Source organism: Zalophus californianus, chromosome 7 (genome assembly GCF_009762305.2).
Source record: "Zalophus californianus isolate mZalCal1 chromosome 7, mZalCal1.pri.v2, whole genome shotgun sequence".
NCBI classification, from domain to species: domain Eukaryota; kingdom Metazoa; phylum Chordata; class Mammalia; order Carnivora; family Otariidae; genus Zalophus; species Zalophus californianus.
Genome location: NC_045601.1, coordinates 99,406,769 through 99,424,631, shown reverse-complemented (window position 1 = coordinate 99,424,631; position 17,863 = coordinate 99,406,769). Strand labels below are relative to the sequence as shown.

At 42.2% G+C, this 17,863-nt stretch overlaps 1 protein-coding gene and 1 pseudogene across 6 annotated transcripts in view; both read right to left on the bottom strand.

Moving 5' to 3' along the window:
• PKHD1 (PKHD1 ciliary IPT domain containing fibrocystin/polyductin) overlaps positions 1-17,863 on the bottom strand; it is a 471,355-nt gene that overhangs the window by 285,148 nt on the left and 168,344 nt on the right. The gene's annotated exons all lie outside the window — the stretch shown is intronic.
• LOC113926911 lies at positions 7,582-9,769 on the bottom strand (annotated as a pseudogene).

Below are 17,863 nucleotides of genomic sequence, written 5' to 3'. Positions count from 1 at the left end.
GTTAACACACTTTAAAATCACTAATTGCCCTCTGTTTATTTTGTAGGACTTCAATCTTTATTCCAAGTGAGTAATTGCCAAGACCTTCCCAAATCACTGGGGGTGGGGAGGTAGGTAGTGAAGGATGAGGAGAGGAAGGAGAGGGAGAGAGAGTGAGGGGAGGGGAGAAAGGAAGGGAAGAATCATTTCATTAAAATAATATTCACATCAGAATAGAAAGATAAAGGAACTCACAAAAGAACTAGAAATATTTTTCTGAAATACATGCAAATGATTTCCCCCTATTTCTGCATGCAACTTCACATTATGCATAGCAAAACAATGAATGCTGTCTTGTGTGTGTGTGTGTGCGCGCGCGCGCACGTGCATGTGTGTGTGTGTGCGCGCGTGCGTGTGTGTGTGTGTGTGTGTGTGTGTGTGTGTGTGTAGATGAACATTTCTCATGCACTGGAAAGACAGACATGAAGAGGACAGAGTCCCTGTCTGCCAGGGTCCATGACCAGTACCAAAAATGGACAAAAATCACAGATGTACCGTGTTTTAAGTGTTAAGACAGAGGGACATCCAGGGTCTACTGCTGCACAAACATGGAGCACCAAGCTCACACAAAAGGAGGAGTTGTTTCTGGGATTGCTTCCCAGAAGAGGTGATGACTGAGCTGGGTCTTTAAGAATAAGTCCTAGTGGGCCAGATGACAAACCAGGCAGGGCACTCCAGGCAAAGGCAATGATGTATACAATGGTGTGGGCCAACGTGATACATTCAAATAGCTGCTATATGCGGCATGGGCAGAAGGCACACACCCAGAAGGGGGGTTGCTGATAGAGTGACAGTGTACCCGGAAAGGCAAGCAAGACCCACTCAGAAAGGGACTCTCAAGCCCTCCCAAAGAACTAAGCGTTTATCCCAAAAGTAGCCACCAAAGGAATACTTGAGATGGTAACAACGAAATCACATTTTTGTGAGACCAGTGATATTTTAAGACCATGAGTATACAAATCAAACCGAGGAGAGAGAATCCTTAGTGAGAAAATGTATTCACTGCATATTTGGGAGAATGAGAAAAAACCTGAGTCAAGTCCTAAGATGAGCAAGAGCGAGCCAGGGGGCAAGAGGGAGCGCTATGTGTTCCAGGAACTAAACGGAGATAGGAGGTTCGGGAGAAGACAAATGAGATGGCACGGTGTGACTGGGCAAGATGGTGCAGGACCTTGTTAGAGTGTTTTCAAGGCCTTAAATCTAACTTCAAATAATTCCGTGATCAAATTTCTGTTTTTACAGGTCACTCTGGCTGTTGAGTGAAGGGAAGGGAAGGGAAAGTAAGAAGTCTATGTAGCAGGCTGCTGCAGTAAATGGAGAAGGATGAGTGCAGTGGTTCAGACAAGAAGTTCAGGAAGTTTGACTAAGGGTTAGGCAATGCATCTGGAGAGCATAAAAATTTGGGATCTCTTTTGGAGAACCAAGAGGAGTGGATGATTGGATCTAGAGGTAAAGGAGAAGATGCCAATAATACCTCATAGCCGCATAGCAGAGGCAAGTTGGTAGATAAACAGGGGCATCTGGGGAAGAAAAGGAAGGGTCCATTGAATAAACATTTATTGAGCACCTACTACACTATGTTCCATGTGCTCTTCTAGCCACTGGGAATATGGTAGTGAGCAAAACAGTCAAAAATCCCTGCCCTCATGTAGTTTATATTCTAGTGGCATTCGCTTTTAGACATACCACACTTTAGATGACCATTTTAGGCAGGTTACATTTTAGATATTAAAGAGAATATCCAGGTGAAAAGTCTGGAGCTCAGAAGAGGTGTCTGAGGTTAGATAAATAAATATAAAAACAGATGTTAATCCATGGAAATTAATGGGATTGCTTGGGAGGAAGTATAGAGTTATAAATGAAGACTATCCAAGCCTGAGCCCATGGGAACATTGTCATTCCAAAATTGAGTAGATGAGGAGAAACCTAAAAGGAGCAGTAGAAGGAAGAAAACCAAAAGATGAAGATAACACACTTGCCAATAACGAAACAAAACAATGCAGTGGAGAGAAACTCATTCCTCCCCGTCTCCTTATTCTGTTACTATTTTTAGGGTCTGGGCACCCCTCGCAGTGTCTCTTGTCCTTGAGTCCTGGTCCCCACTCTTCATTTCGTCTCTCTTCCTGCAGAGTAGCAGGATATGAGCTTTGAGGGGAAAGAGATGGAGAGAAAACCCGGCCCTTCTACCATTTCTCACTTCTCCCTTCTTCCTGCTAGCTCCTGGCCCAAATTCTCTAGTCATATACTATCTCTAACAACAGGAGGAGGCGATGACTAACCAGAGAAACTGGGGAAAGGCTGACTATGACTTATGACTCCACCTTGCATCTGAACTGGTTCCCTCTACTCCCAGAAACCACACTGTGCCAGAAGTCTGCTTCTGGGCCACAGAAGCCACTCTGAGGGCAGAGGGACTGAGAGCACCCTCTGTTACTAGGACTCAATAAGAAAAGAATTAAGATAGTAGAGCCCCAGTGGAGAGAGATGTGTCCCCAGAATCCCACGGTGGAAATGGACTTACTTTCCCACACAATTAGTCTTATACGCAGTGGTCAACTGCTATACTCCCACTAGCATTAGACAGCAAGGAGATTTCGGTGAAATTGGCCTTTGAGAGCTCACCTGGATCCTTAACCACAAGGTTATCGGCATTTCTTTGAGAAAAATGCATCCCAAGTTCCAGACAACCACCTCACAAAGAGAACTCTTTGAACTCAAACCGTTTGTGAATTGGAGGCAATCCAATTTACTGTGCTTCAGAAGAGGAGACTGTGACATTAGCATTAACAGAAGATTATCTAGCAGACCAAAGAGATGGAATGGGGCATTTTTCATGTACCATTTCCCTCTGCCCTTGAGAACCACTTGCTGTGATATCTCTGCTGGTTGAAGACAAAACCTGGCCCGGGAATCCTGCATGAGCTCAGCTCTGTGTCTGTACTGGGAGCCTTCGGCATCATTACTGGTTAATCTCTGGTGATATTGACGGAGCAGGGAACACGTGCCTGTAGGAAGAAGAAGGCTCAACGGACCAATTCTCTAAATGTGCAGATCAGCTGACTGCATCCACAGCTGAGCAAGAAACATTTCTATACTGTGATGAAAGGGAATTGGGCATAGTCTGTTCCTAATGCTGAGAAGAACTCTACCATTTTGTTGGCACAGGGGTTTAGACCAAGGCTAACCAAGGTTACTTGGATGGTGCAGTGAGCCATGCTTTGATCGAAGGCCTTTTCTAAAGGCATAAAAGAAAGGCTAACCTGGTTTCTACTCAATCCGAGCTTTACTATTGCTACTGTGATTAAAAATAAGTGAGAAGAATATAAAGATAAAACTCAACAAACCCAGGAAATAGTGAATTGTAAAATATGTGGAAACATCTGTAACACTGTTCCTAGATCCTTCAGGGATTTCAGGCCAATTAAACAAATGGCACTCTTAGATCCTATAGAACTGTACTGGCCAGTCCCTTACTCAGAGGGGCAAGATCCTATTGGTCAAAGCAAAAGGCTTCTATAGCATGTCTTTAATTCCCACTCCTATTCATCGTCCAAAAAATTTATAGAACATCAGGTATCAGACCAGATAGATAGTATTTTTGATAATCATTGCTACAGTTTATGGTTTGGAGTGGAGGCAGCAATGAGGAAAAAAGGGCTAATTTTTAATAGCATAATTTCTTTTAAGAAAAGCAATTGATACTGTTTAGTATAAAAATATAGAGAAGCTAAAAGAAGATAATAAAAGCATCCACAATCTTACTACAACAGATTAATAAATATCTTTTCTTTCCTATCCTTTCTATCCTATGTTCACAAGTTGACAAAATTTCACATATAAATAATTAATACTATACATACTATAGAATGATGTTCTAATTCTTGACATATCATTTTTGTAATTCTCTTTACTTAATATAGTAAATATTGATATATTAATACATTCTCTTTACTTAATCCTATACTTAATGACAGCTGTATTATATATTATTTAACATCATAATGGTATCATAGTAACCCATTTAAAAGATGTGTATTTTATATAGTAATCCCTTATCTCTTTATACTCCATTTTTTCCCAATATTTTGCTCTCATGAACAATGCAGACATGGCCATTCTTGAGCATAATTTTTATGCATGCTCACGGTTACCTCCTTAGAGCAAACTCCTAAAAGTGGCATCGCTATGTCGAGGCATACACCTACTTCTAAGCTTATTGATACAATTACCAAATTGCCTTACAGGAAGATTCACAACTTCTACAGCCACTAGCAGCACACATGAGTGTCGGTTCCTCAGACTTTCTACTACTGTCTTTTGGTCTTGGTCAATTTGATTGTTAAGGAAAAAAAAAAAACACTTTTGTTTTAATTTGCATTTCTTTGATTACCAATAAGGAGAAGGTAGAAGAAAACTCATAAAAACAAAAAAGAATCTCTTTTCTGTCAACGTAGGACAAACCTGAGCCCCCTCCTCATGTACTCAGATTAACTGGATATTTACATTCATGATACAGCTATGCCTATTCACATTCTTTGCCAGATTTTAAATTTGTTGGGTGGGGGGATGGGGAGGCTGGGCGATAGACATTGGGGAGGGTATGTGCTATGGTGAGCACTGTGAACTGTGTAAGACTGATGAATCACAGACCTGTACCCCTGAAACAAATAATAAATTATATGTTAATAAAAAAATGTTTTTTAAAGACATGAATTTGTATCTATATCAGATAAGAATTTGGCATGTGACAAAGGTAATATTTAAAATTCTAAGGAAATGTTGCGGGATTAGTTTCCTATGCTGCCATAACAAATAACCACCACATTACTGTCTTAAAACAACACAAATGTATTACTTAATAGTTCTGAAGGTTGGAATTCCAAAAGTGGTTTCACTGAGCTAAAATCAAGGTGTAGGCAGGATTGTTTCCTTTTGGAGACTCTGGGGAAGGAAAACCTGTTTCCCTGGCTTTCTCTGCTGCTAATGGCCACCTTGTATTCCTTGGCTTGTGGGCTCTTCTGTGTTCATGGTGCATCCCTACTATCTCTGTTTTTTTCAATCCCATTCTCTTCTTTTTTGCATGACTCCTCCCACAGCCCTCTGGTAAAGACTAGGGTACTTACATTAAGCCCATCCAGGAAATCCATGATAATCTCTCCATTTCAAGATCTTTAACTTCATCACATCTGCAAAGTTCCTTTTGCCAAATAAGGCAATCTTCATGGGTTCCAGGAATTGCAACATGAACATATTCTGGGCCATCTTTCAGCCTATCACAACTGCACTGTTGAATAAATAGTATCGAGAAAACGTACTAGCTATTTGAAGAAAAAATTAGGTAATTGACTTAAACGCTGTATCAAAATAAATTCGAGATGGATTAAAGCAGGAGTTGGCAAAATTGTTCTGTAAAGAACAGGATAGTAAATTGTTTTGGGTTTGCAGGCCAGATGGTCCATGTTACCACTGCAGCATGACACGGCCACAGATAATACCTAAACACGTGGATGGGCATGGCTGTGTGTAATAAAATTTTGTTTACAAAAACAGGCAATGGGCCGGATTTAGCCCATGGGCCATACTCTGCCAGCCCTGGATTAAAGACACTAATGTGGAAAAATAAATAAAAGCACCAGGAAACAAATAGGTAAATTTTTATATGTCTATATAGGAAAGGGTTTTCTGGGGTGCCTGGGTGGCTCAGTCAGTTAAGTGTCAGACTCTTGGTTTTGGCTCAGGTCATGATCTCAGGGTTGTGAGATCCAGCCCTCTGTCCAGCTCACACTGGGTGTGGAGGCTGCTTAAGATTCTCTCTCTCTCTCTTCAAAAGAAAAAGAAAAGGAAAGAGTTTCCTAAGTGTGAAAAAACAAAGGCAGAAATCATAAAAAAAAAAAATACTTGTAAACTTGCTATTATACAGGGCAGAAAATGCCATAAAAATATTGAAAGTAAATAACTAGGAAAGAAACAGGTTCTTTATGCTCCTATCAAGAATATTACAAAGGGGGAGGGAAAATATTACAAAGGGAGCCAAAAGGGGTACAAGCCCCACCTGGAATCCCAAAATAACCTGAAAAATTAAAATTGAGAAGATTGTTCTGGAAACCTGAAAGGAGTATCTTCAGTTTGTCTTTCTGCCACAGGTGAACACCAGCCATGTGTATGCAAAATAGAAGTGAGGCATGTGTGTCTTAAGCGTATGAAAAGGATGGAATGAGTGTTACCACCCTGTCTGGGCATGGTTTCATAATCTGTAAGATGAAAGTAATAATTCCAGCCTTTGCTACTTCACAGAGTTGTTGTGAGAGTTAAATGAGAGGAAAGAATGGGAAGTAGTTTTGAAGATTATAAAGCGCCAGGATCTAGGTAAAATCCAATTTTAACAAATACTAAATATAATGTCCAATTCAACGATACTCTTCCTCCATGACCAGGCTGAAAGCAATACTATTAATAGTACTGCTTTGATGATATATATGGGAAAGTTCTCTTTGAAGGAAAGATCACAAGCTCCAGCCCATGTAACAGTCCATTTACTTAGCAACATTGAATTTCTTTTGATACTAAAAAATGTAAAAAAATGTCAATTCAAGACTATTATTAACCATTTGATAAACTAAAAGAAGGTTACCAAGACTGGAACACTGCAGTGTGGCAGGGCAGAGTAAGAGAGGGCTGGAAAACATGGCAGAAGCAGTAGGCAGGAACTGCATCAGGTAGAACATTGTAACCATGTTAGAAATCTTGGGACTTTAGATCAGAAAGCACTGGAGAGCTTTGAGCTGCAGCATGATATAAATAGTTCTGTGTTTTTAAAAGATCACCTTGGCTCCGGGGTAAACAATGGCCTGGAGACTGACAAAAATGGCAACTAGCAGATAAACCAGAAAGTTTAAACAGTAGTCTGGACACAAGTTGGTGGTATCGTGAAGGAAGGTGATATAGTAATGGGGGTGAAAAGAAGTAAATGGGTTCAGAAGTTATCCAAGAATTAAAATCAGGACTTGGTGATGGACACAATATGGGAAATGATAGAAAAGGAGAAATCAAGAATGACAACCAGGTCTCTTGCTGATGGATTACTAGAAAACAGTAAATACCATTCCAGCCTTCTTAGAATAGTAATGAGGCAGCTTCATCAAATCAAAACTGTAGGTATAGGATAACAATGAAAATAACTAACATCTACTGAGTAGTTGCTTGATGTTTGTCCTTGTGCTAAGTGCTTTACATGTTTTAGTTCATTTAAACCACATAGCAGCACCATGAGAAATGTTTTTGTTTTGATTTTATTTGGGGGGGGCAGGGGATTGGCAGAGCCACCTGGGGCTTCATTTTTCCAAAACTGGGTTGGCTTTTAGTTGGAGGCATGGGCAAGAGGGGGTACCCAGGACAGTAGCCTCCCCCCAAGGGTAGGATAAGAACTGGCACTGAGCCTTAGGTGGGTTCTTTGTTCCCAGGGCTCCCCTGCACAGCTCCCTCCCCCGAAGGCTCTATGGCAGGCACAAGAGTGGGGAGGCTGGGAGGGACCACAGCGGTTATTCACTTGGACAGGACAGCAGACGACTCAGACACGAGCCTCCCATCACAGGTCTCAATCTTCTTCACAACCACAGCCTTAAAGGAGCTGCTCTGGCTGAAGGCCCTGGAGTCCCTGCCAGAGTCAAAGCTCTACTGGAAGAAGCTCAGGCCATAGTTGAGGTCAGGGCTTGTGAGCCTCCCATAGGTCGAGCTCAGGCCACCTTGAGTAGCCGCTGGTGGTCTTAGTATGGATACTCAGGTTCTGCATCCCAGACTCCAGCTGGCTCTCTTCACCCTCTAGCAGCTTGCGGTAGGTGGTGATCTCAATGACCAGGGCCAGCTTGACGTTCATGAGCTCTCGGTACTCACGCAGCTGTCGCGCCAGGTTCTGCTTGGCTCACTGTGGAGCAGCCTCCAGCTCAGCTACCTTGGCATTGGTATCCTTAATGGCCAGCTCCCCGTGCTGCTCAGCATCAGCTATGGTGACCTCCAGGGAAGCCCTCTGGCTTTTGAGGCCCCTCAGCTCCAGCCTAATGTCAGCTGATGTTTCAGTTCATCTCAGAAATCTCCATCTTCTGAATGGATAAAGAAGATGTGGTGTGTGTGTGTGTGTGTGTGTGTGTGTGTGTGTGTGTGTGTGTGTGTGTGTGTGTATACACACAGTGGAATATTATGCAGCCATCAAAAGGAATGAAATCTTGCCATTTGCAACGACGTGGATGGAACTGGAGGGTATTATGCCGAGCAAAATAAGTCAATCAGAGAAAGGCATGTATCATATGATCTCACTGATACGAGGAATTCTTAATCTCAGGAAACAAACTGAGGGTTGCTGGAGTGGTGGGGGGTGGGAGGGATGGGGTGGCTGGGTGATAGACATTGGGGAGGGTATGTGCTATGTGAGTGCTGTGAATTGTGCAAGACTGTTGAATCATAGACCTGTACCTCTGAAACAAATAATACATTATATGTTAAAAAAAAAAGAAGAAGAAGAAGAAGATAGCAGGAAGGGAAAAATGAAGAGGGGGAAATCAGAAGGGGAGACGAACCATGAGAGACTATGGACAGTGAGAAACAAACTGAGGGTTCTAGAGGGGAGGAGGGGAGGAGGATGGGTTAGCCTGGTGATGGGTATTAAAGAGGGCACGTACTGAACGGAGCACTGGGTGTTATATGCAAGCAGTGAATCATGGAACTCTGTATCAAAAACTAATGATATAATGTATGGTGATTAACATAATAAAAAAAAATCTCCATCTTCATGTGCGAGAGGTCATCCCCATGCTTCCCAGCCAATGTCTGTCTGCAGCTCCTTGTACTTGATCTGGTACATGGTCTTGGTCTCAGCCTGGCTGCAGTTGGTGATTTCCTCGTAGTGGGCCTTGACCTTGGCGATAATGCCATCCAGGTCCAGGGAGTGGCTATTGTCCATGGACAGCACCACAGGACGTGTCTGAGATCTGGGACTGCAGCTCACGGATCTCCTCTTCATACAGCTGCCTTAAGAAGCTGATCTCACCAGTCAGCCCTTCCAGGAGGAACTCCAGCTCTACCGTGTTCATGTAAACTTTGTCCATATCCTTCCTGATGAGGACAAATTCATTTTCCATGTCTGCATGCTCTTTGATCTCCTCCTGTTTATTCCTGAAGTCCTCCACTAAACCCCTGCATGTTGCCACACTCCACCTCTCCAGCTTCAGCTTCTCCCAGGCTACCGTTTGTCTGGCTACCGCCGAGGGTTGTTGATATAACTCTTTAATGTGTTGCCCATGTTGCTCCAAGCAGGTTTCTGCTGCTGCAGGAGGCTCCACCTGGACTCCAGAATTTTGTTCTGCCACTCCAGGTACCACAACTTGTCAGTGAAGGAAGCAAACTTGTTGTTGAGGGTCTGGATCTGCTTCTTCTCCTGGGTGTGCACAGCCTCGATGTTGGGGTCCCACCTCCAGCTTAAGGGGGCTCGGCAGGATCTGGTTCAATGAGACAGCCGTGATTCCCCTCATACCCCTGGCCTTGTCATAGCCTCCAACCACACTCATGCTGGTGCCCAGGTCACCCCGGAACCTGCCGCCCACCCAGGAGAAGATGGAGAAGCTGATGCGTGCGCCAGGCTCCCTCATGAAGGAGTGGCTACTGAAGACCCCAGGGCTGGAGGTGGACATCTTGTAGGACTTCCGGGTCACCTGGATGACACGGTGGAGGCTGGAGTGGAGGCTGGGGTGGAGGAGAGTAGGCTGAACCTGACAGAGGTTCAAGAAGGAGCCAAGAAGCTGTTTATAGGTCGAAATGTTTCAGAATCATCTCTAGTTTATAGAAATAGAAACTGCAACACTCAGGAATTGACTTTTTCAAGTTCCACCAGATAATCAGTGGTAGAGATAGTATTTGGAGCCAAGCAGTCTACTTCCAGAGCCTAAACTCCTGACATTCTTCAAGAGGAAGATGAGCGAGTGAGTGCTCTATAACTGAGTCAGGACAAGCTCATCTGGAGAAGATGCAGAATGTCAGCGAAGATTCTCATGTGCTAACAGGAGAAGTAAACTATAGAAATCTTGAAAAAAAGAAATGGATCATAGAGCTAGCTATTTCCCCTTGGGAAGTTATGTGTCAAGACAGGAGCCTTGCTAGCTTCCTGGATTATGGGTCCAATGATACAGAGTCAGTCACAGAAAATGGGATCCATTTTAGTGACTGTGATGGTAAACTGTATATGTCAACCTGGCTGGGCTAAGACCAAAGACAACTGGCCAAACATTATTCTGGTGTGTCTGTGAGGATGTTTCGGGATGAGATTAACATCTGAATCCATGGACTAAGTAAAGCTGATTGCCCTCCCTAATGAGGGTGGGCCTCATCCAATCCATCAAAGACCCGAATAGTACCAATAGTACAAAAAAGGCTAAGTGAGAGGGAACCCCTGCCCAACTGCTGAGCTGAGACATTGGTCTTTTCCAGCCTTCAGATTTGGACTGAAACACTGGCTCTTCTTGGGTTTCAAACCTGCTGGCTTTTGGACTGCAACTTACAGCATTTGTTCTCTTAGTTCTCAGGCCTTTGGACTCAAACTAGAACTATATACATCAGCTCTCCTGGATCTCCAGCTTGACTGACTTTGGATCTTGGGACTTCTCAGCCTCTATAATCACATGAGTCAATTCCTTATAGTAAATCTTATTACAATCCACAATATTAGGGTTCTCAGGATAAATAGAACTAATATGATCTATCTATCTATCTATCTATCTATCTATCTATCTATCTATCTATCTACCTGTTGATAGGATGAAGTAGTGAAAATAGTACCTAAGGCCTTAAATTTCCTATCTAAATCCTTATGGTTCCAAAGTTTTTCTCTGAATTTTTTTATAATGTTATTCATGAATGAATAAGTCACTGGGTTAGCCGGTGTTCTCCAGATAAATAGAACCAATATGATATATGTATGTATGACAAAATTTTGGAACTATAGGGGTTTACATAGGAAATTTAAGGCCTCAGGTATTATTTTCAGTACTTCATTTTATTAACAACTGGGATTTTAGAAGGAAGTAGCTCACAGTTTGAAAAAAATCTATTGTTCTAAATTGAAAAATAGCTTCCCAATTTATCTTTGTGTGGTCCAAATATTCTACACAGCTCTCTTCCCTGCCTCCCCCATAAGTCCCCCAAAGAGGTTGCTGTTGATCAATCATTTCTAGATTATACATGGCACAGTCCTAGGGAATGGAAAATTCACCAGGCCAAACAAAGGGGAGTTTCTGCTTTTACCCTCTTTTCCCTCACAGGGATAGGGAAAAGATTCAGGAGGCAGCTCCTTCAAAACTGCCCCTAATCTAGAAAAGCCTAAAGTAGATAGGCCAGACAGGCTCTCTCCTGAGCACTGAGGCAAGTCTGCTCTCTTCTTTTCTTGAACTCACCAGCTACACTGGACTTACCTTTTGTTAATCAGCAAAGTCCCCAGTGTCTTATATGGCCTTAGGAGTAAAGAAGGAAAGCAAGCTTGTTTCCCATCCCCTTCTAGCTTAGTCAAGAAGAATTAGTCACATGATATATCATTGCTCACTAGAGGTCCTCTTTTTGACTTGAGCCAAGTCCTAATACAGTTAGGCCTTGAACAACATGGGTTTGAACTGCATGGGTTCACTTATATGCAGAATTTTTACACTACAGTACTGTAAGTGTATTTTCTCTTTTATGATTTTCTGAATAACATTTTCTTTTCTCTATCTGACTTTATTGTAAGAACACAGTGTATAATATGTATATTATACAAAACGTGTTAATTGACTGTTTATGTTATCGGTAAGGCTTCCTTCCAGTCAACAATAGGCTATTAGTAGTTAAGTTTTGGGGGGAGTCAAAAGTTATACACAGATTTTCAACTGTGCAAGGGATCAGTGCCCATAAGCCCCACATTGCTCAAGGGCCAAATATACTCAGTATTGATGCCTTTGCTGGCCATTGCCTTTCATGTACATATTCACACAAAAAAGTGACCAATCCAAATCAAGATTCATGTGGTCCTAGATCCCCTAACTGAAAACTATCTTAAAAACCAATGTCATTCATTTACTAACACTTTCTAGCCATAATCAAATCTAGAAAATATCAATGTTATTATATATTCCTTAATTCTAAATTTTCAATTAATTGTGTTTCTATCAACTGTGGCTTTGGTTTTGCTTAGTGAAGTGACTTGTTGGTTGGGGTTTTTTTCCAAGCCAAACTAAAGAAATCAGAATTTGTTTGCTATCCAGTAAAATCTTATTAAATTGTAATTTCAAATTAGTAAAAGTAGTAAAAATGTGGCTTTGGTTTTGCTTACTGAAGTGCCTGGTTCGTTGGGGTTTTTTTCTAAGCCAAACTAAAGAAATTGGAATTTGTTTACTATCCAGTAAAATCTTATTAATTTGTAATTTCAAATTAGTAAAAGTAGTAAAAATGTTAGATTGTCAAATGTTTAAAAAGTAGACAAGCTGTTGTTTTTACCTGTCCATTCTCTTATTCTGGTTAGATAACACATCTCTAATGTTAAAAACTATCCTCCCTCCACCTCAGACAATGTCATTCTGGGTGGTTGTCCACACACTTGCTCCCTCTTGGCCAAAGGAATACCACTTCCCTAGTCATAGTAGTGGTTTTAATGATAGGTTTCTGACCCAAACAGGGCCAAAGTTAATCCTGAGGTTTTTGCTCAAGCTTTTCATTCAGTCATTCACACAACATGTATGTCTTGAAAGCCTACTATGAGTCCAGGCACTATTGTAGGTAATAGGGATGTTATAAATGAATTAAAAAAAAACAAAAACCAGAAACTCCCTGCCATCATGATGTATACATTCCACTAAGGAAGTCTCTAGACAAGTACAATAAATATGATAAATAAACTGTATATAGTACATTAGTGTTAAAAGCTAAAGGTGAAAAACAGAAGGAGAGATGTGAATGTTGCTGGAGGGAAATGTTGGAATTTACTTAGGGGTCAAATAGCCATTGGAAAATAGTTGCTCTTTCATCTGGAGCTGCAGAGCCCTATTTCTACCTCCAGGAGAGGAGAGCTTGATTGAAAAGGACACCAACTTGGGGAGCCTGGGTGGCAGAGTCAGTTAAGAGTCCAACTCTCAGTTTTGGCTGAGATCATGATCTCAGGGGGCATGAGATGGAGCCCCACACTGGGCGTGGAGCCTGCTTAAGATTCTCTCTCTCCTTCTCCTTCTGCCTCTCTCCCTGTTCACATGCACATGCTCTCTCTCTCTCTCTCTCTCTCTCAAAAGAAAGAAAGGAAGGAAGGGAGAGCGGGAGGAAGGAGGGAGGGAAGTAAGGGGTAGGGAGGGAGGGAGGAAGGAAGGAAGGAAGGAAGGAAGGAAGGAAGGAAGGAAGGAAGGAGAAAGAAAGAAAGAGAGAGAGGGGGAGGGAGGGAGAGAGGGAGGGAAGGAGGGAGGGAGGGAGGAAGGAAGGAAGGAAGGAAGGAGAAAGAAAGAAAGAGAGAGAGAGAGAGGGAGGGAGGGAGGGAGGGAGGAAGGAAAGAAGGAAGGAAGGAAGGAAGGAAGGAAGGAAGGAAGGAAGGAAGGAAGGAAGGAAGGAAGGAAGGAAGGAAGAAAGAAAGAAGAAAATGGAAGACGACTCAAAGGAAAGCAGAGCCTAGAGTTGCGGTGAAACAAAATCCTAACAACCTCATTGGAGCACCTGGACTCAGCTGTGCCTCAAGTTTTTTTTTTTGGTTGTTTTGTTGTTGTTTTCTTTTTTTCAGTTATATGAGGCAATAAATACTCTTATTTTTTTTCTGAATTGGATTTTCTGTTACTTGCAACCAAAAAAAGATCTGACTAATGACAACACTTTCAGGTATATATAGAAACTTAAAGTATCTCACAATGTGTTTCTAAGTGGGGTTCCTGCTGTACTTGGATTATTGAATAGCTAGAACTCATTTCTAATTAGCAGTACACATTTACATGTAAACACCTAAATTCCTAAAGACCTTAAAAACAGCAGGTTCACTTTAATGTGTTTAAACAAGTTCCTTAAAGTGTGGTTTATACTCTTAATCTAAGGTCCTCTTTCATATAGACTGTTCCAAGGTTACTCTTATCCAGATCAAGGAATTACAGATTCTAAGTTATCTCCGTTAAAAAAAAATCAATTAGATTTTACCAGAAATATTTCTGCCATTGTGCATTGGATAGTTGTATTTTGGACTTTTCTGAAGCATGACACATAATAGAGAAAATTATCACCTTACCTTTCGTTGGTGGTGTTGGTTATATTTTGAGAGACATGTATGTAGTTGAGGACCGATCCTCATCTGCTCTAAAGGGAGAACCAGTTATCCATCACTGGCCATCCTACCATGCTAAGCGTTCCAAGTTAACTTGACTGCATAATGATGATCTGCTAAAACATACCAGCTGACCAAAACCCCAATGTTGTATTGAAGTTTGTTTGAATTTAAGATAATAGAAGGCAAAGAATTGGTGTTAAATTTTCCCCACCCTTCTTCCTTCATTTCTCCCCTCAATTTGATCTTCCTTCCTCCCCATCCCTAAATCAAAATGAATCACAGCAAAACACACACACACACATAAACAAAAACACAAATATCAAAGGTTGCTTTCTCTTCAACCCAATATCTCTTGGGGCACCCTTTCATATGGGTGCAAATGCAACAAATTCTGAAGTTGGACTTCTACTCCCCCAAACCAACCAAGAAGGCCCAAGCAGGAAACAAAGAGATGATAAAGGCCTCACACTGTAAGTGAGCCATGAACAGTAAAGGAGCAGACATTTCCTTGGGGCTTCCAAAAAGGAGACTAATCTAACTCTGCCATCTGAGCCATCCCTGGACAGACCCCACCTCAGGCTATATGAGCAACAAAAAGAGGACATTCAAAGGAATTCCAGAAATGGGAATGAGTCATCAGCCTGGTAAACCGGAGATGGCCTTTTCCTCTCTTTCCCTTAGAGGGAAGTCTGAAGGTACTTCTCTGCACTTAAAGAAAAAGGGCTTCAAAAGTACCAGGCATCGGGTTGCCAGCAAGAATAGGAGACTGGCTTCTTTTCCCCAGGCTGGATGTCTGCACATGCAGCATATTTGCTGGACTGCCCACACCTATCTGAACAGGAGAAAGGATAATTAGAAAAAGAGAGGTGAGCAGGGAAAGGGGTGGTAAGTAGAACACCTTTGGTGTGCAAAGATTGGTAACTTTCTTCTGATCAAGTGGATTCTGGGGAAGGTAGCTTGCCTTGGGCCAGTATTCTGGTACTCCACCCTAAATGGGCCCTAAGGTGGTATTAAGGGCACTGCAAACCCAAGGCGGGAGGGGACTCCACACTGAAAAACAGTGGGAAGGTCTCCTACAAGGCTCCAATGATTTTATATAGAAATCTTTGGAGAGAGAATCAACAGTCGACCAGTATTACCCAGAAAAGCAGCCACACCTAGCAGAGGATACAAGCACACAGTTCAGTAAAGCCTTCAGTGAGCCTTCTCACCTCACCTCCTCTTCCTGTCCCAGCACCAAGAAAATATAAGTAAAAAGGATGGATGGAAAGGCAAAGGAGCAGGCTAAACCCCTGCCACTCCCAGTGCCTTAGGCCAGAGGCTTGAGAAGGAGAAAGGAGCATTACATGAGAAGGAGACTGAAGTTTTAAAGCTGATGAGTTCATAGGGGCAGCTGGGTGGCTTAGTGGGTTAAGCATCCTCCTTCAGCTCAGGTCATGATCTCAGGATCCTGGGATTGAATCCCACATCAGGCTCTCTGCTCAGTGGGGAGTCTGCTTCACCCTCTCGCTCTCTCTCTTTCTCTCTCTAATAAATAAATAAAATCTTAAAAAAAATAAAGTAGATGAGCTGGAACTGATCTTTTTTAATATCTTAAATCAACTGGAAAGCTATGGTGCCCAAGGTGGTGTTGTTAAAAGAAAGTAGGAAAAGATCCATCAGAATATGGATTAAGATAGTAATTAGAAGAAAATAAAGTCTGTTCTGAGTCAAATTTCTGTCTAGAAGGTTCAAGTCTCTCAAAGATCCCTAAAAAGTTACCTCTTCCATTTGCAAGGACCTAAGGTCAATTTACACACCACACCAGCTCCAGATACCCACGAGATCTCAGGGAATAGTTTGTGGTAAAAAGTGCTAAGGGAAGACAACGAAACTCTTCAATATTGAGAAAATCCAAGATCCTTGAAAAGGAGGAAGAAAAACCATAGCATTTACAGTAGTCCCCCCTTATCTGTAGGGGATACATTCCAAGACCACCAGTGGATGCCTGAAACCACAGATAGTTCCAAATGCTGTATATCCCGTGTTTTCTCCTATGCATATGTACCTATGATAAAGTTTAATTTATAAATTAGGCACAATAAGAGATTAACAATAATTAATAATAAAACAAAACAATCATAAAATACACTGCAATAAAAGTTATGTGAATGTGGTCCCTCTCTCTCAAAATATCTTATTGTACTGTACTCACCCTTTTCTCCTTCTTGTGATGATATGACATGGTAACATGCCTAGGTGATGAGATGAAGTAAGAGGAATGGTGGAGGCCTTGTGAAGGGGCATTGGGCTACTACTGGCCTTTTGAGGATACATCAGAAGTAGGATCATCTGCTTCCAGAGCTCTTTTCTTTGGTGGTGGAAAACTGGAGTCCACATGAAACCAGAAATTGCAGTGGCCATATAGACATAACCAGTAAGGAGCAGGAGCAAGTGAAGCCAATCCATGCACAGAGACACAGAAGACGTGAGGGACTGTGAGTGAGTCCTGACAGGATGGGGGCCCGGAGGCAGTCATCCCCGAGGCCCGTGGTCTTCCCGTCCACCTTGCGCTTGACCGAGAACTCATAAATCATTTGTTCTAAGTTTGTTTGCCCTGGGTTTCTGTCCCTGAAAACCGAGCAATTTAAGAGGAGTAAATCTGCACACAAAAATGCTACACCACTGCGATGGTTTACATTCCAGCCCAAAGGAATGAGAGACAAAAACGGAAAGACTCAAGGTCTAGAAGAAATAGGTAAGACACAGGGGCAAGAGGAGATGTGATGGATGTAGAGGAGACTGACCTGGAAGTGGTCGGTCAGGGGACAAAAGAGCAGAGATCTGAAAACCTATTGTTGGAGGAACTGTTCCAAGATGAAATAGGCTCTGGAAAGTTTCACCTTACATCAAAGAGCAGATGGTAGGAAAAGTTCCTGAGCTCTATCTGTCCTGGGGAAAGAAGGGATCAGAGAGGAGCCCTGAACTCCTCAAAAGGATCTACACACCACAGTTAAAAGGATGAGTTAGCAAACTGTGGAAAGAGCCAAGATGTCCATCGACAGATGAATGGATAAAGAAGATGTGGTGTATATACACAATGGGATATTATGCAGCCATCAAAAGAAATGAGATCTTGCCATTTGCAATGACGTGGATGGAACTGGAGGGTATTATGCTGAGCGAAATAAGTCAATCAGAGAAAGACATGTATCATATGACCTCACTGATATGAGGAATTCTTAATCTCAGGAAACAAACTGAGGGTTGCTGGAGTGGTGGGGGGTGGGAGGGATGGGGTGTCTGGGTGATAGACATTGGGGAGGGTATGTGCTACGGTGAGCGCTGTGAATTGTGCAAGACTGTTGAATCACAGATCTGTACCTCTGAAGCAAATAATACATTATATGTTAAAAAAAAAAAAAAGAAGAAGAAGATAGCAGGAGGGGAAGAATGAAGGGGGGGAGATCAGAGGGGGAGATGAACCATGAGAGACATGGATTCTGAAAAACAAACTGAGGGTTCTAGAGGGGAGGGAGGTGGGGG